The sequence below is a fragment of the Oncorhynchus gorbuscha genome, linkage group LG16 (genome assembly GCF_021184085.1).
Source record: "Oncorhynchus gorbuscha isolate QuinsamMale2020 ecotype Even-year linkage group LG16, OgorEven_v1.0, whole genome shotgun sequence".
In the NCBI taxonomy this organism is placed as follows: Eukaryota; Metazoa; Chordata; class Actinopteri; order Salmoniformes; family Salmonidae; genus Oncorhynchus; species Oncorhynchus gorbuscha.
Genome location: NC_060188.1, coordinates 23,415,607 through 23,433,924, shown reverse-complemented (window position 1 = coordinate 23,433,924; position 18,318 = coordinate 23,415,607). Strand labels below are relative to the sequence as shown.

The 18,318-nt window shown below is 40.6% G+C and overlaps 1 protein-coding gene and 1 long non-coding RNA gene across 8 annotated transcripts in view; one reads left to right on the top strand and one right to left on the bottom strand.

Moving 5' to 3' along the window:
• LOC123999048 (axin-1-like) overlaps positions 1-11,039 on the bottom strand; it is a 33,960-nt gene extending 22,921 nt beyond the window's left edge. Inside the window, exon 1 of one of the 6 annotated variants that reach the window (XM_046304395.1) lies at positions 10,895-11,039. The gene's annotated coding sequence lies outside the window, so the exon portion shown is untranslated. Of the gene's footprint in view, positions 1-2,330; positions 2,538-10,894 lie in introns of those variants that run through there. The other 5 variants (XM_046304396.1, XM_046304393.1, XM_046304394.1 and 2 more) reach the window with 5 other exon arrangements.
• Positions 1,948-16,297, top strand: LOC123999050. 2 transcript variants are annotated; one of them, XR_006832384.1, is made up of 3 exons: positions 1,948-2,130; positions 11,400-11,666; positions 15,828-16,297. It is a non-coding gene; the product is annotated as an uncharacterized LOC123999050 (long non-coding RNA). The 2 variants fall into 2 exon arrangements; XR_006832383.1 differs by lacking the exon at positions 11,400-11,666.
• Positions 16,298-18,318: the final 2,021 nt, after the last annotated feature.

Genomic DNA, 18,318 nt, shown 5'->3' with positions numbered 1-18,318 from the left:
GCATGTTTGACATGTGTCATGTGAAGGATACAGAGAACAAAAACTCCACTTGAGGCCACTGATGACAGACACAGATCCGAGCAGTGTACTACAGGGGCCGACCCTGAGCATGAAATAGAGCGACAAGGGCAGAGCGTTCTGGAGGTTAAAAGAGGAACTGTGGGGTGCAGGCAGAGCCCAATCTGCCATGACTGTGACCATGGCTGCTGTGTGTGGTGAATGCAGCCAGGCAGGCACTCCGACTGATCATATCAGAGGACGACCTTGAGTCAAATATTTTCAGTCCCTGCTGAGACCTGGAGGAAGTGGACCTCCCCTGTGGCTGTCCGGGAACTATGGAGTGGACAGACAGGGTATTTTACACATCAGAGTGCAATGAACCACTGACTATCCTCAATTTCTCCTTTTCACGTTGACAGTGATGATGAATATACACAAAAATGTTATACGCTCAATTCTAGTAGCAGGAGTAGTACTTCTCTTTAAAATGTTACATTTCAAGATTCTCAATATCTTTAAAATGTCATCATCTATCTAGACACCAATTGACCTAGAATGTCAGCTCATAAATACCTGGGTATCTGGCACTATCATTCCACACGCACATCAATGATCTTCAAGCAAAGGTCAAGTCCAGAATAGGCTTTCTCTAACAGAACAAATCTTAATTCACACACAGTGCTAAACACACCATGGTCCAAATGACAATACTCCCATCCTGGATTATGGTGATGTCATCTACAATATGGCCCCAAAGTCCACCCTCATAAACTGGACGAACTTTACCCCTCTGCCATAAGCTTTGTCACTAGTGCCCCATTCCAACTTCATCACTGTGACTTATTCATTAACTGGCCATCCCTACATGTATGACATAAAACCCACAGGCTCACATTCATATACAAATCCCTCCTCGGCAAGGCCTCCCTTTATCTCAGCTCCACACCACCAACACCAACCTGAGATCCAGCAATTACATAAACCTGGCAATCCCAAAGACACTCAGTATCTTTGGTGAAAATGCTTTTCAATTACCTGCTGCTAGAGACTGGACCATGCTTAAAAAAAAACGCAAACTATGCTCTTTTGAGTCAACTGGTATATTTACAAACAAACTGTCTGAGATTTTAACTGATAACTGCGTGTGTTTTCCCACTACCTCTTAATTAAATTCGGCACATTACTCAATATCTTACTAACTGGATTACTGGCTGGGCATTGTGTGTACTTTTGACTGTTGTATCTATGATATTGTTTAACCTATGTGTGTGTTATACGTGCTGCGCCTGCTACCTGAGGTCTCATTGTAAATAAGAATTGGATCTTTATTGGCACTGTAGGTGTGGACGTTAGCTAATGACAACTGCTTTGACCACTGGACATGAGTTCAGCCAACTACTCCGAATGATTTGTACAATCATCAACATTATATGCAATGTATCATGTCAATATCAAACCATTACATCTAAGTTCCCCTCTTTACTGCTTTAATTAAAACGGCTCAATTTAAAAATCAGGGGGAAAAGCTTAGGTGAGAATGAAAAACGTAGCCTGCAATGAATTCACAACTTTCACTGTGGACAATACCAAAACAACACTGTTGGAATCAATTAACTTAGCAACATAGCCTTCCAGCAACAACGTAACAAACATGTAGGAAGCTGACGTTATACTGGAACAAAAAAAAGTAACAATATTGATGCTGGAATTCTATTAAACCACAATGTAGCCTACGTAGTAGCACATTTAACAAAATATCAAGATCACATTATCAAGAACAGGCTGTGATATGATTACAACTGTGAACACGTAGATCGTGCAAGTATTATCATGCGCACATTCACAAATACTGTGTTGCGGTCTTCAGTTTCGTAATATGCACGAACATTTATAAAGAGCGTAATCTGTCGCTACTATAACTGTATTACTACACCCATTCCCTACCATCCCTAATGCTTTGAAGTGAGCCCCACATTCATTGCATTCATGTCTTGGCCTCTGAGTATGAGCAGCACAGCAGCAGAACGGATGGGGGAGGGGAGGCAGAAACAAACTCCGTCCACACAGCCAGGCCCTTCCGCAGCCGACCGACTAGTACACAACTTTGCAACACTATTTGCCTACTAAACTGTAAGTATCTTAGGTAATGAATGTTCAGAGTTGTTCACGACCAACACCCCACCATTTTTCAGAATCGATAAAAGACGCAGCAGAGATAGAACACTCGATCTCGGAATTGACTAGCGCGCGCACACACACAGCAAAGCGATCATCTCCGGCTACCGCAATCCCAAACCAAGAGCTGAAAAAAAAAGTGCTCTATACTTCACCTGTGAAAACCTACTTGCCGTTTTCGAGTGCATCGGGAATTTTTGCTTGTACAGCTCACTGTGAATCGTGTCATAGATGCGAATAGCAAGAGTTTAAAAATAACAAAGAAAACAGTCCGTTCTCCACCTCTCCATGGCTGTCTCTCACTCCTGTCTGTGTGGTGGTTCAGAAGACGTACAGCGCCACGAGCGTTCAAAAAACATACTGCCGCGGTGTAGAAGAACTGGAAAGGGGGGGCCTGAACTAGAGAGAGAGGGATGATGTGCATTCTCTTCAAATATTCTATATTGTAACTTTCTCTACCCAGGCGACAATATATATATATATTTATCACATGTATTGATGATAACGAAGACAACCGGATCAAACCTTCTAAACAAATCAAAAGCCTAGAATGATAACGTTACATCTATACCGTTATTTGGAAATCCTTTGGCAGAAAAGGGTCAGGGTCAAATGAAAAAAATGTATAAGCGATATTCTTACAGAGATAAACATAACATTTGTACGGAGAGGAGCAATGCCGCATGTAAAAGCAGATGATGTGGCAATAAGAGACAGTCGACCACCTGTCTCTATACAAATGCAATTTACAATATTTTCACAAGAACTGTTGCCATGGAACTGTTTTGAGAATATAGATTCAAAAAGGCAAGTAATAATTTCATGTGGTTGTCCTTTCCCCCTGTTCTTTTATGTATACGGCTGGCACAGAATAATGAAGAATGGAGTTATTGTGTTTGCCTGCTGCCACTGTACTGTACTGTAGTTAGTTCACTTTGAAAATGTCCGTGAAACATCAATATCAACACACGGGGAATATGAACGTGGAGTGCAGCTTATCTACCTTGAAGGTCACACAAGAAGAGAGCCAGAGAGAGGTTTATTATCACCATACGTCCACTACATTACAACAGCCAATGAATTATTGCATCTTATCATTTAATTCTATCAGCTCTGCCGGAGTTTACCAAAGAGAAATGCAGGGTGGTATGATGTTACTCTTTAACTCTTCTAGCTCCCTTCTCACAGCTTGTAAAGAGATACAGATCAAAGGTATGCCTGTGATTGTATTCCTCCACCTGACCAAAGGAGAGAAATGCTTAGACAAAAGATCATGCATGTGCCTTTCAACTTGCTATTTGAATCTTTTGCCCCCTTTAAGAAATACACATGGGAGTAAGAATGAACATTTATTATTACTGGAATGTATATTCGCAAAGGGGCAATATGTGTTTTGACTGTGTATTCACATGTTGTGTGTTGATCTAGACCTGCAAACTAGCTGCACACACCTGCAAACAATCAGGTCTTGTAATCTCAAGGCTTTATTGTACTGAGATCAAAGGCCATTGGAATGCAGAAAGCTATTACTGGTCTTGATGGTTTGATTAGATTAGATCCTTCAAAAAGTACAGAGAATGACTGTAGATATTTTTCAACTACATTATATTTTAGGGGGGGTTTACACCTGAACTGAATGAGCCAACACAAATCTAGCATATGTGCAGCCCTTCAAGAATTGGAGGTCCTGGTGTTGTGTAAAATGATCAGAGTAAACAACATCTTGCAGTATAATATGTTACACCCAGAGTTGTTGTAACCTGGTTGAGGTTAGATATAACTAACTGTATGTGCTTCAAGGCACATTTTATTAAATAGATTATCCGTGTACTTTTGTATACTTTTTAGCCAGTAGTTCTGAAAGTATCACTCAATAGCCAAAAGTGGTCCCTGAAAATACGCAACATATGTGCAGATATGTGATCAAAGTAATTGCTCTCTCTCTCTCTCTCTATGTCCACTGAGCATTTGGGCCTGCACTGCAATCTCATTGGATAATGCTGGGCAGGCCTCTTCCTAGCTGTGACTCAATGCGAGGGGCTAGCGCTCATTGGCTAGAACTCTAATTGGTAGTGGGCTGGCCCACGTGGAGGGAAATGTACAGTTGAAGTCGGAAGTTTACATAAACTTAGGTTGGAGTCATTAAAACTTGTTTTTCAACCACTCCACAAATTTCTTGTTAACAAACTATAGTTTTGGCAAGTCGGCTAGGACATCTACTTTGTGCATGACCCAAGTAATTTTTCCAACAATTGTTTACATACAGATTATTTCACTTATAACTCACTGTATCACAATTCCAGTGGGTCAGAAGTTTACATACACTAAGTTGACTGTGCCTTTAAACAACTTGGAAAATTCCAGAAAATAATGTCATGGCTTTAGAAGCTTCTGATAGGCTAATTTACATCATTTGAGTCAATTGGAGGTGTACATGTGAATGTACAGTGGGGCAAAAAAGTATTTAGTCAGCCATTAATTGTGCAAGTTCTCCCACTTAAAAATATGAGAGAGGCCTGTAATTCTCATCATAGGTACACTTCAACTATGACAGACAAAATGAGAAAAGGAAATCCAGAAAATCACATTGTAGGATTTTTTATGAATTTATTTGCAAATTATGGTGGAAAATAAGTATTTGGTCACCTACAAACACGCAAGATTTCTGGCTCTCACAGACCTGTAACTTCTTCTTTAAGAGGCTCCTCTGCCCTCCACTCGTTACCTGTATTAATGGCACCTGTTTGAACTTGTTATCAGTATAAAAAGACACCTGTCCACAACCTCAAACAGTCACACTCCAAACTCCATTATGGCCAAGACCAAAGAGCTGTCAAAGGACACCAGAAGAAATCAACTGTGGGAGCAATTATTAGGAAATGGAAGACATACAAGGCCACTGATAATGTCCCTCAATCTGGGGCTCCACGCAAGATCTCACCCCGTGGGGTCAAAATGATCACAAGGACGGTGAGCAAAAATCCCAGAACCACACGGCGGGATCTAGTGAATGACCTGCAGAGAGCTGGGACCAAAGTAACAAAGCCTACCATCAGTAACACACTACGCCGCCAGGGACTCAAATCCTGCAGTGCCAGACGTGTCCCCCTAATTAAGCCAGTACATGTCCAGGCCCGTCTGAAATTTGCTAGAGAGCATTTGGATGATCCAGAAGAAGATTGGGAGAATGTCATATGGTCAGATGAAACCAAAATAGTACTTTTTGGTAAAAACTCAACTCGTCGTGTTTGGAGGACAAAGAATGCTGAGTTGCATCCAAAGAACACCATACCTATTGTGAAGCATGGGGGTGGAAACATCATGCTTTGGAGCTGTTTTTCTGCAAAGGGACCAGGACGACTGATCCGTATAAAGGAAAGAATGAATGGGGCCATCTATCGTGAGATTTGAGCGAAAACTTCCTTCCATCTGCAAGGGCAAGATGAAACGTGGCTGGGTCTTTCAGCATGACAATGATCCCAAACACACTTCCCGGGCAACGAAGGAGAGGCTTCGTAAGAAGCATTTCAAGGTCCTGGAGTGGCCTAGCCAGTCTCCAGATCTTAACCCCATAGAAAATCTTTGGAGGGAGTTGAAAGTCTGTGTTGCCCAGCAATAGCCCCAACACATCACTGCTCTAGAGGAGATCTGCATGGAGGATTGGGCCAAAATACCAGCAACAGTGTGTGAAAACCTTGTGAAGACTTACAGAAAACGTTTGACCTCTGTCATTGCCAACAAAGGGTATATAGCAAATTATTGAGATAAACTTTTGTTATTGACCAAATACTTATTTTCCACCACAATTTGCAAATAAATAAATTAAAAATCCTATAATGTGGTTTTCTGGAGAAATCAAATCTAATTTTGTCTGTCATAGTTGAAGTGTACCTAGGTCTGTAATTTTCATCATATCTCATCTTTTTAAGTGGGAGAACTTGCACAATTGGTGGCTGACTAAATACTTTTTTGCCCCACTGTATTTCAAGCCTACCTTCAAACTCACTACCTCTTTGTTTGGCATCATGGGAAAATCAAAAGAAATCAGCCACAACTAATTGTAGACCTCCACAAGTCTGGTTCATCCTTTGCAGCAATTTCCAAATGCCTAAAGGTACCACGTTCATCTGTACAAACAATAGTACGCAAGTATAAACACCATGGGACCACACAGCCGTCATACCGCTCAGGAAGGAGACAGGTACAAGGAGGAAACAGGTACAAAAGTATCTATAGCCACAGTAAAACAAGTCCTATAGCAACATAACCTGAAAGGCCGCTCCGCATGGAAGAAGCCACTGCTCAAAAACCTCCATAAAAAAGCCAGACTACGGTTTGCATCTGCACATGAGGACAAAGATCATACTTTTTGGAGAAATGTCCTCTGGTCTGATGAAACAAAAATAGAACTGTTTGGCCATAATGACATCCTTGTTTTTGTTTGGAGGAAAAGGGGGGAGACTTGCAAGCCAAAGAACACCATCCCAACCATGAAGCACAGGGGAGGCAGCATCATGTTGTGGGGGTGCTTTGCTGCAGGAGGGACTGGTGCACTTCACAAAATAGATGGCATCGTGAGGGAGGAAAATTGTGTGGATATATTGAAGCAACATCTCTAGACATCAGTCAGGAAGTTAAAGCTTGGTCGCAAATGGGTCTTCCAAATGGACAAGCATACTTGCAAAATGGCTTAATGTCAACAAAGTCAAGGTATTGGAGTGGCCATAACAAAGCCCTGACCTCAATCCTATAGAAAATGTGTGGGCAGAACTGAAAAAGCGTGTGCGAGCAAGGAGGCCTACAAACCTGACTCAGTTACACCAGCTCTGTCAGGAGGAATGGGCCAAAATTCACCCAACTTATTGTGGGAAGCTTGTGGAAGGCTACCCGAAACGTTTGACCCAAGTTAAACAATTTAAAGGCAATGGTACCAAATACCAATTGAGTGTATGTAAACTTCTGACCCACTGGGAATGTGATGAAAGAAATAAAAGCTGAACTAAATCATTCTCTATTATTATGCTGACATTTCACATTCTTAAAATAAAGTGGTGATCCTAACTGACCTAAGACAGGGAGTTTTTACTCTGATTAAATGTCAGGAACTGTGAAACTGAGTTTAAATGTATTTGGCTAAGGTGTATGTACATTTCTGACTTCAACTGTAATTTCTATTCAATTAATGACACATTTGTCAACCAAAAATAATTATTTAGAAAAAAAAAATCTCATTGGTCTGAATTTTTGTGTGCACTTACAAAAAACAAAACATGTGTTTTGACCTTGCTCAGGCTATTGGCTGGTATTTCACAAGTTATCTTTTCTTGTTCATAAACTCTTTCACCTCCAATGGCAAAACATGTAACAACAGTTAGGTGTGTGTCATGTACTGTAAATGATCCACTTTATATGATTGGCCTGGAGCCATCTTCTTCTGAGAATTCAGTGACCTCATCCTTTTTTCTTTGACTCTTCTTATCAGGTCAATACATTTTTTTATTGTTTTTTTAAAGTAAGATGGACAAATACGAAAGACTGAGAAATAAATCGTATGAAGGGTCAATTCTTGTTATATTCTTTTGAGGATTGTCTTTGAAGTGCAGATTTTATGCCACCATGGTATGTTTCAATATACACCACTGTGCAATACAAATAAGATAAGGGTGATTCCGTGGGAAGGTCAACCTGAGCATGTACAAATAAAGTTAGTCATTTCCAAATGAAACCACGTTGATAATTATTCTATATGTTGGAGTTCAAGCTTTATTTGACCAGTTTATGTAGGAAATTTGGACCATTACAGAGTAGGCTACCAAGTCTCAAAAAAATATTTTTCAGAAAGGGCTCACAGAGCTTGTTTTCCCACTCACAGATGTCCTCCAGTGTTAGTTCTGAAGACGTTAAGGAAGCAATACAGACCAACGATTTGTTTCATTTTCTACTATCTTATAAAGTTAGCGGGGTGACTGGAACAGGCAATTTAACATCCATCCAGGAAAAGATTTAGTAAAATATGCACCGTATATTGGATCATCTTGAAACTTTCTCCGTAAAGCCAACTTTCAACAAGGTTTCATATGGTCTATAATATATATATAATATCTGTTTCTTACATTTCATTATGAGTATCCTTTTTCAGCGCAATGATAGCCGTAACATCCATAACGGTTGTGGATGGGATGGATATTGATGTATCATATCTGAGCTTCAGAAGCTTGTGAATCCACCACATTTTGACTGCTTCTGTTCTGAGAAGTGCTCTTCAGACTTGCCCTGAAGTGATTGTTGATATCTTGAAAATGCTGCGTTCCAGATAAGATTCTCTTGGAAAATATATTCTGATTTCTCATACAATGCAGTGCTGTTTTTATAGATAGAAAGATGAGAAGAGTGTATCAACAATTTGTTTGTCTTGAATATTGTTTCATGTGCATATTTTGTTACAATATTTCAGATTTTTTTTAAATTACAAAAACCTTTATATTTATGTCGACATTCAACGGGTCTGTATTGCTTCATTAACATCTCGTCTTCATAACTAACACTGTATAAAGCTATATATGTTTAAAGATGATTTTTGTTAAAGGCCTTGTATTCTATTCAGACTGCCTGTAGTTATGTTGGGTTTTTATTATTATTTTTGTTATATTATTTTACCCCTTTTTTGTGATATCCAGTTGGTAGTTATAGTCTTGTCCCATCGCTGCAACTCCCGTACGGACTAGGGAGAGGCGAAGGTTGAGAGCCGTGTGTCCTCTGAAACACAACCCAGCCAAGCAGCACTGCTTCTTGACACAATGCTCGCTTAACCCGGAAGCCAGCCACACCATACAGCTGGCGACCGTGTCAGCGTGCATTGGGCCCGGCCCGCCACAGGAGTCGCTAGAGTGCGATGGGACAAGGACAACCCGGCCGGCCTAACCCAGATAATGCTGGGCCAATTGTGCGCCACCTCATGGTTCTCCCAGTGGCGGCCGGCTGCGACACAGCCTGGGATCGAGCCAGGATCTGTAGTGACACAGCTAGCACTGCGAAGCAGTGCCTTAGACCGCTGTGCCATTTGGTATGCGCAGCATCAGTCTCCCCAAAAAGTATGTCCATTTAATTTAACATCCATAACACTTCTTATTATCTTTATTTCTCCAACATGCCAATATTTAGAAGTCCACTTTTAGAGGATGTACGCTCACCCCAAGGGGTACTATACACACACGCATGAAACAGTTCATTTATATTTTGTTTGTCCCTTCTGTGAGACATTAAAGTTGTGATTTTTCATGCAAATGTCATTTCCATCACGCTGTAATCAGCCATGAACAATGAGGACAAGTTGTAAACTACAGTGACATACATTTCTTTAAGTCAGAACTTTCTCTCTCCTCCTATAGAGAATTGCCTCTGTGAAGATTTCCTGACGAAGCCCTTGCAGTTGCATTCAAGTGCACTATTATGCAACCATTGTAGCCACAAGGGCACACGGCATGCCAGAGGTCTCAAATGACACAGAATGGCTGACTAGAGGAATTGTCTGTCAACATAGAGTGACTTGGAGTGCAGTGCCCCTGTGCTAATCACGCCTCCTCTATGACACGTGTACATGTATTCATTATGTAAGGGATAAGAGGCTATGCACTCTATGGAAACTAATGAACGACACACTGGCGGAGTGGACCTGACCTTCCACGGAGTTGCATTATTTTCCAGAGAACGCATAGAGCAACAAGTTGATTGTCCCTTTTATTCCAATGGCTGTAATTGAACACATTTGCCGCTAGACGTGTTCATTTGCTGCTAGAAACCTGTCTAACATCCACTGAAGTAGCTAGCAAGTCTACTAGATGGTAACCAAACCGTCTTCCTAGTTTAGCTAACCAAACCATCGGTCCTAGCTTCCTATCATGAAAATCAAATTCAACAATGCCATTAATGTTTTCAATTCACTTGTTTTCAAAATTCTACCGTGCGCCATAGGGAACTAAATGCACACTCTAGAATGCCCTTCAAGCCAATCAGAAATAAGTATTCAAACGTTGCCATGGTATAAGCATTTATTATCTGGAGTGTCTACATGGAGTGTCTACATGGAGTGTCTACATGGAGTGTCTACATGGAGTGTCTACATGGAGTGTCTACATGGAGTGTCTACATGGAGTGTCTACATGGAGTGTCTACATGGTGTGTCTACATGGTGTGTCTACATGGTGTGTCTACATGGAGTGTCTACATGGAGTGTCTACATAGTGTGTCTACATGGTGTGTCTACATGGTGTGTCTACATGGTGTGTCTACATGGTGTGTCTACATGGTGTGTCTACATGGAGTGTCTACATGGAGTGTCTACATATAACTGCACAGCAAGCAGTGTGCGGTGTGTGTAACATTTCCAAGAAATATGTTATTAGAAGAGATACAGAAACAGCAGCAGAGTGGTGTGCTAGTAATAGAATGCTCTATTCTCTCGGTGAAGAAAACCATTTGAAAGACCACACCTAAACCATGAGCTATTCTATATGATGATGAAGACAGGAGGACATGCAGCACTGCTTACAGACATGCTGTATCTGCCTGACATCGTCTCATTATAAATAAGAGCTCAAGTCTTAGGCTGCAGGCCCATGTGACTGAAGACATGATGAATAGGCTTGATATCGAAAGATGCCACAAGTTCTGAAATAAAATAAGAAAATATTTCTTAATTATGTAAAGCAACATGCCTTACCTTTAGTAAAATGTTACTCCATTGTTTAATGGATTTCTCTCCTCCAATTTGACACCCATTTGCTGAGGCTCCCATTGCAATCTCATTGGATAAATCAGGTGCCAGTAAAGACAACATCTCTCTCAATACTAGCAAAATGAAGGTGCCTGCCCATGGAGAATCTTTCCATACCAGGATGTATTTTTTATCCATTCGGTTCTGAAACAGAGGAACAAGAAAACATTTGGTTGCATTATCACCAAATATAAAATATTTTCAATTTGACAACAATGCTCTGAGGATGTGAAATGCTAATGAGAATTTTACTTGTGCTTTTAGTTTTGACACCTCACTCAAACAGAAATTGAAGAAATGCATAAACATCAAATGAATTTATGCCATTATTTAGAGAATAAACCAGCATCTCAAAATAATATCTAAAACCTGCCAGAAACAGCACCTTGAAGGAGACGTACTGCTGTACCCCTTTTTAACTCAAGACTGTGTTTATTTCAATATTTCTCAGCTATGTAGCACTGGCATCCAGATAAGGCGCTATTTCAACATAACCTGGTGGATAACAGCACAAGGTCTGTAGCAGAGCAGATCTCCCATCAGATGCCATCAGCAGCTGCACACACAGCCCTCTCCCTGGCCTTCCTGATCACTGGGCCCCCCACAGCGAACAAACCCCAGGGCTCTTGGAGTCCAGGGAATACCAATTCAGCTCAACTCCAGCTGACCAGCAAGATAAACGATTTACACAGATTGAGGAACTACCTTTGCAATTCTGGTCAGTCTTACATAAAGTATTACATAAAGCCATTGAAGCTGCCTTCGAATAATCGTTAACCCTTACATTACTTTGATTTGGCTTGGCTTGTTCATTCTATATTATATCGATGTCTGCACATAACGTATGAACATCATGTTCCCCCCCATAGAGCAAACTATTAGAATCATTTGACAGCTGTGTTCTGCAGTTTTCCTCGACTATGATGTGTAGGGATTGCGACTGGCAGCTGTAGATGCCTATCAGCTACCTGTTGATTGGCCTTGGGACTGATTGACAAATGACATGACAGGTGCAGGCTGCTAGTACCTGCCCCCTCTACAAGGCAGCTGACAAGCTAGTGAGGGGTGGGTGTGTTATTGACAGTAAGGGCTGTCTTCTGTCCCGCCCTCAAGGCAGAGCTGCCCTCAGAAAAAAGTTTGAATAAGGAAAACTCCACTGAGTGTGTAATCACAAGTGTAACCGGCATCAGTCTAACTTTTCTGACCAATGCCTATTCCTCAGCAGCAAAGGTACAGTGTAGGTCCAAACAAACCCTTGTGTTATACGAAATCACATTTGCTTTGCAGGTATGGCAAATCTTGTTACCTGCCTTACAAGGTTTGGTTGGAATACACAGTTGATATGCAAAGGAAAGCACAGTGCAGTAACAAAAATAAAGATGGGGTACACATCAAGTTCGGGGTGGCAAGAGATTTTTACGTACCACCATTACCATATACTTAGGGAGTTTAACGGTCTCTCCTTGACCTTTAAAATCATGACACCGTGTCACAGTCTTTCTGTCTCAAGTGGTATTAACTAGCTTTCAAGGGCATCCCTGACCATAAACCCAGCTAAGGAACAGAATGGTACGTGACACAGCACATGTCACGATGACAGCCTCGTAAAGGTGCAGGGCTCTATTTTCAGCGGCCGTTAACCCAGCACAATTCTCAAATGCACAATATTGTGCAATTTCAACCTCTTAAAGCAGGCACTCTGCTCTTTTCAAACCATTGCACCAGGGTCGGTAATTTACCTGTCTTATATCAGCTCGCTTACGCTGAGGTGGGAGGGGTGGAAATATTTGAGGTGTGTCCTTAAAAACGCGCACTAAAGTGCCAATTTCAGGCAGCACTGCGGGGGTATTAAGGACAGACCAAAAGCTGGTCTTAGCAGAAGGGCGTTGTCTATGGCATGGAATTAGCATGCGGAGGCACCCGGTATCCAAATCAATAGAATAGCATATCACCAATGTTATATTAAAATATCACTTTTGGGAGCAGTTTTTGGATAATATTTATTTCCAGGTCCCTTAAATAAACTTTAGACACGTGCGATGCCCATTGAATGAAAGATGTCAGGAAGTCTATTTAGAAACATCAAGTAGTTATGTGTAGGAAGTCTATTTAGAAACATCAAGTAGTTATGTGTCAGTAAGTCTATTTAGAAACATCAAGTTGTTATGTGTAGGAAGTCTATTTAGAAACATCAAGTCGTTATGTATAGGAAGCCTATTTAGAAACATCAAGTAGTTATGTGTAGGAAGCCTATTTAGAAATATCAAGTAGATAAAAAAGTCTGCTTGTATCTCGTTTATCATTTAGTTGAAAAATAATATGCAATGCAATTTGGGCTAAAGGCTACTGAAATTTGAATGCAACATTCCCATATTGAAGGACATGACTTTAAAAAAAAGGCATATGAAAATTTGGATACATAAACATTTGACATAACTAGGACTACTATAGTGTTACTACCCTATGTTATTTATACTCTATGCTATTTCATAAACTAGTAGCCCTATCTTTCACGGATAGGACAAACATTTTCTCCTGCCGGAGTTCATGACAACAGAACACCAAACAAAATACACAATTTAAAGCAACCACAAAAGGCTTTGGAGCAGTTTTTCATTGGCCAGTGAGTGGTCAAGCCCTCGTAACACCTACAACCTGCGCCCATAATTCCCACTGTCAAAATAGCAAAAAATATTTCTGACACACCCACAACTTGAGTGCGCTTAGATTTATGTTAGAGGTTAGTTTGTTAAAATAGATCCCAAAGTGTACAATGATGTCATCCACTGCAGCGTATTATTATCGAACAACATAAAACACATTCATTAACCAAGCACTTTCTTATTGACACCATGCCATCCAACTGTCTCTACTTGTAACTAACGAGGTCGCACATAACTTGTGGTCCTTTATAAGTATAGTGGGTTCGATCCCCGGGACCACCCATACATTCATTGTGGTCCTTCTGTAACTTCACGTAGCAATATTACTATTATTATTATTATTATTATATTATTATATATTATATATATATTACACATTATTCTCAGAAGTATAATTGGAAAAATGGAGCCTTTTGGTGCTTGTAATATAATCACTTTGAGATCAACAAACAGTTAAATGGTCAAATATCCTATCATTGCATGTTGCAGAGCTAGAGAATAGCATGAGTAAGGAGGTCAGGACATCAGATACAATGCTCAGGGTGGTAAATCCCAACCCTATCATACCCCCTCTACGTTACACATTAACCTGACATCATTACATCATGGTGGTGGTTAGCTCCTAAAACAGGGACTTAAACTGTACATGAGAAGGATTTCCTTTTGAATGCCTTTGTTAAACTATGTCTCAAATGTTGATGATTTTTCTGTACACGTGAAACAATGCAAAGTGATGCAATACAGAGGAATATATCTTGGTTTCCGCTATGCTTTCATTTTGTCTTCCTCTCTGAATTATCAGGAGACAAACCCTTGGGTGCAATAATGCAATGTTTATATTATACCCATGGATGATTCCTTCAATCCATTGTAACGGTCCAAGTAATATGTATTATCTGTAGGTTACTATCAACATATTGTATGCATGCGGTGTGGAAAGTGCGAGGTTTACAAAGTTGCTGTGCTGTGCGTGCAAAACACCATACTGCTTTATTGCAAGAGAATATTCATGGACAATTAATCATCCCTACTGCTTTACCGTCAACATAGTACGTGTTATGAATTGAGTTATAATTTAACATGAGGCCTTTTAGCATTAGTGGTAAAAACCAAGTAAAACTTGGGATTCAATCAGACCTGACATAGAATTGGGGGGGACTACCTAGTGTGGAAAAGCATGTTTATGCCACTGCAATGTGAGCTTGATTGAATTGAGCCCATAGTCAGATATTCACTGAACTGAGATCCATCGTGTTACAAGTGAATAGAACGAACAGGTACACGCAACGGAATACTCCATCTTTATTTGTGTCTCATAGACCAGAAGTCAAAATGTTCATATCTGAATTAACAGCAGCTTAAACATTTGCCACCGATGGGCTATGGCGCACTTGATTTCCTGTGCTGCAATTCGCAGCTGCCGAAGATGATAAGGTAACCTAAACCAGGCCTCTAGGTGTCTTTCATGTTCTCCATTGTCTGTGACCCAGCCATCTGCTCACCTACAGCAGATGAAAATGCTTCTACAGGGATCCCTCTAGTGAGTTATATCACACAAGAATGGAGCCTGGGCCAGGCCACGCAGGGGATTCATGCACTGTCTTAGACCGTGATGACATGAAATGAGCTTTCTGCATAGCAAGTGGTATTTCAATTTCATCTCCTCCTCCTCTCCTTAAGATTGCTTAGCTTCTCATTTTCCAGACATATTTCCTGTAAATCCAAAATAAATCTCAGGGCTCTCCCACGGGCCTACTCATTTTATCTCATTTGCACATCTGAGAGCTGTGTTTGCTTAAAGATAGTAAAGTCTCATTGGTTAGGGGGGGGGGGGACGACCAATGTGCAAGTTTGAAAGTGACTATGTTAAAGGTCACATCCCAGAATAACAGCTGAAATGTAATGAAGCAACAATAGGCATGCCTTTCTTTTGCAATTTCTCTCCTTTTTTGGGATAATTTGCTGACTGCAGAGTTATTTCTCTATTTTCCTTCAGTATGTGACACATTATTCATTGCTGTAGAAATGTGGAGAGTATTGAGAATGGGATCTGTAGTTACATGATGCTTGCCAACCCAACATGCTATATACCACTTTGCCAAAAGTCCAGACACATAAACTCCTATTTTGTGTATTGCATTTTACGACCCAGTTTAGGATACTGTGCACATGTACTTTACACTTACGCCTACTTGATTCATTGCTTTTTATTTCAGAGTTTCTTACTTCCATTGTGGACATGCTGGACAATCACTCCTACATCCTAATCAGCAGGAACGAAGACAAATGACATTCTGATCTCTCAGCTGTATGTCACGAATTCATGTACCCATTCAAAATGCTCAAGTTCTGTTCCAACTATTACAGTGGCTGTGACTGAATAATATACGGCTCAAGCTTCAATAAACAGGCAATGACAGCCATAACGCCCGATTGAGATTGAGAGGGAACAGAATGAGACCTGCAGATGTTCCTTTGACTTCCTTTCACACTGCTCTGGAGAACCACTGTTGGCTGTAGAGGGATCTTTCGAAATAGGCACTGACTCAATACTACTGTAAATATAGTAATTGCCACCCTTCTAGCTTCGCTACGAACAGTTTTAAGATGCAGAGATGGGATGGACAAAGCATACATACAATGCATACACTGTCATTTTTCTTAATAAACATGAATAAATCCTTAATTTCACATTTGTCACTTGATATGATTAATTTGTTTGCATTATCATTGGACTGAATTAGGATAAACCAAGATAAATAATGGGGTTTTGAGGTTAAAATACAGACAATGAAAACTAATGACGATGAATTAAAAAGCAAATTCATCGGTAAGTTTTGTGTTTCCTCTCCTTCATGACAGGATAAAAAAACATGATTGCAATCAACAACAAAGAAATCTGCAATCATCCAATTGAATGATGCAAGCTTCCTTTCATAGACTAATCTTAACAACTTAATACATCCCCGGTTCTTCTTTTCTATTGCCTTTTGTTCCAGCTGCCAATGTGGATTTTCACTCCCTTTGTAGGCCTTGCTTGAAATAGGCTTATCTCTGGTGAGGCCTCTTCACTTGACAATAGCCCATCTTATACATTAAAAATGAATGCTCCATTTCTGTGTACACACAAGGCGATATCATGTTTTCAAAACCAGTAGTTTACAAGTCACTCACAAAGAATTAAGTTGGCATAAGAACAAAAGCAATAAAATCAAATCAAATGTATTTGTCTCAAGGTTCTCATTAAAAAAAAAACTATGAACAAGACTCAATGAAATTAAACACAGACAAATGCTTTCAGCAGCTGATACGTTGAACCACAGTGCAAGCTTTGGTCAAGAATAATTAAGTTGCTTGAATAGAAGGGACTTGAAAGAAAGAGTGTCTCTTTGGTGTATTGATATGCTGCTCTTTTTAGTGCTTGAACGTCTTAAAAGAGCAATACCCCGAAAGACTGTCCGAAAATGTATTCTGGAGTCCTGCTGATGTTCTTTGTCATTGCTGAATATATCGTGACTAACAAACCCAAGAGTGGATTAGGCACAGAGGATTAAACCATTTGCCGTCTTGAGTTCATATTACTACTTATAGTTTCTACTCTTCGAAACATGCATATAATATAACTACATATTCTGGCTGCTTTTTGTTTGTTATGGAATGGAACCCTGAAGAGACATGCAGCGGTGGCCGTGCACCCAATGGCGAAAGTCCTCTGATCATAGAAGATCTGTTGGGTTGGACAAATGCACATGAAATTAGGCATGAAAGCTTGTCATTATGCCCAGTATTTTGGGCTTGGGATGCACTTCAAGCAGTCAAAACAATTGATGTGCTCTGCCTTGGCAAACAAGGAGGCCCGTGACAGTAGCAAGATCATTTGGGACAGAAAAAACGGAAACTGTTTCGAAATGACAAAGAAATGGTGCGATAAACAATGCAAAAGCAGCCATCGCTCTCAAAGGTTCAAAGCTGTGCAGACAGTATAACTACCACCTCCATTTGAATTTACCTTGTTACGTGATGCTTGTTTTTGTTCTGCTGAAATGCAGACGGCTCCGATTGTCTTGCTGTGGACCACGTCCCGCTCTACGCAGTCTGCGGTATGCAGAGCCGCCATCTTTAATCACAACTGAGTTCATCTGTCGATGGTTCTTTCCTTTCTCCCTTCTCTTACTCTGTTCTTGTCTCTCCGTCCCGGCCCCCTCTGCGATTGTTGTGGGGGTTCTTCTTTTCTGACTGACATCAAACCGCCATATCGACAGGCTCATGTGCTGCCTGGTAGGGGGGCAGCTCAACACAAGCAGCATTGGCCGCTCTCCTTTACCTCGCCGCACATTCACTGACCACATTTCAAATTTTTCTCAAAAAAATAGCGATTCCAAGCAAAAATTAATCTCAGCACTGAGGCCTTTGATGTGTGGAAGGCCGAATTCAAAGCTCCTCAATAGGGTCTATTGAATACATCTTTCTGTCAGATGTTCCGAGTAATGAGATTTAGAGGACTTTGATTGATCTAGGCCAATTTGTTGTCACCCGTACAGTCTCAGTCACAAATTTTACGGATAACTAAGGTAGAGACACAAACGCTTGATCCAACCAATCCGACTTTGTTGTTCTTCCGACGTACGAAAACCGAGAGCAAAAAAACACATCATAAGTAAACAAGGGCTCAGCTGGAGTTCTATGATCGCGCCATTTGAAACCAAA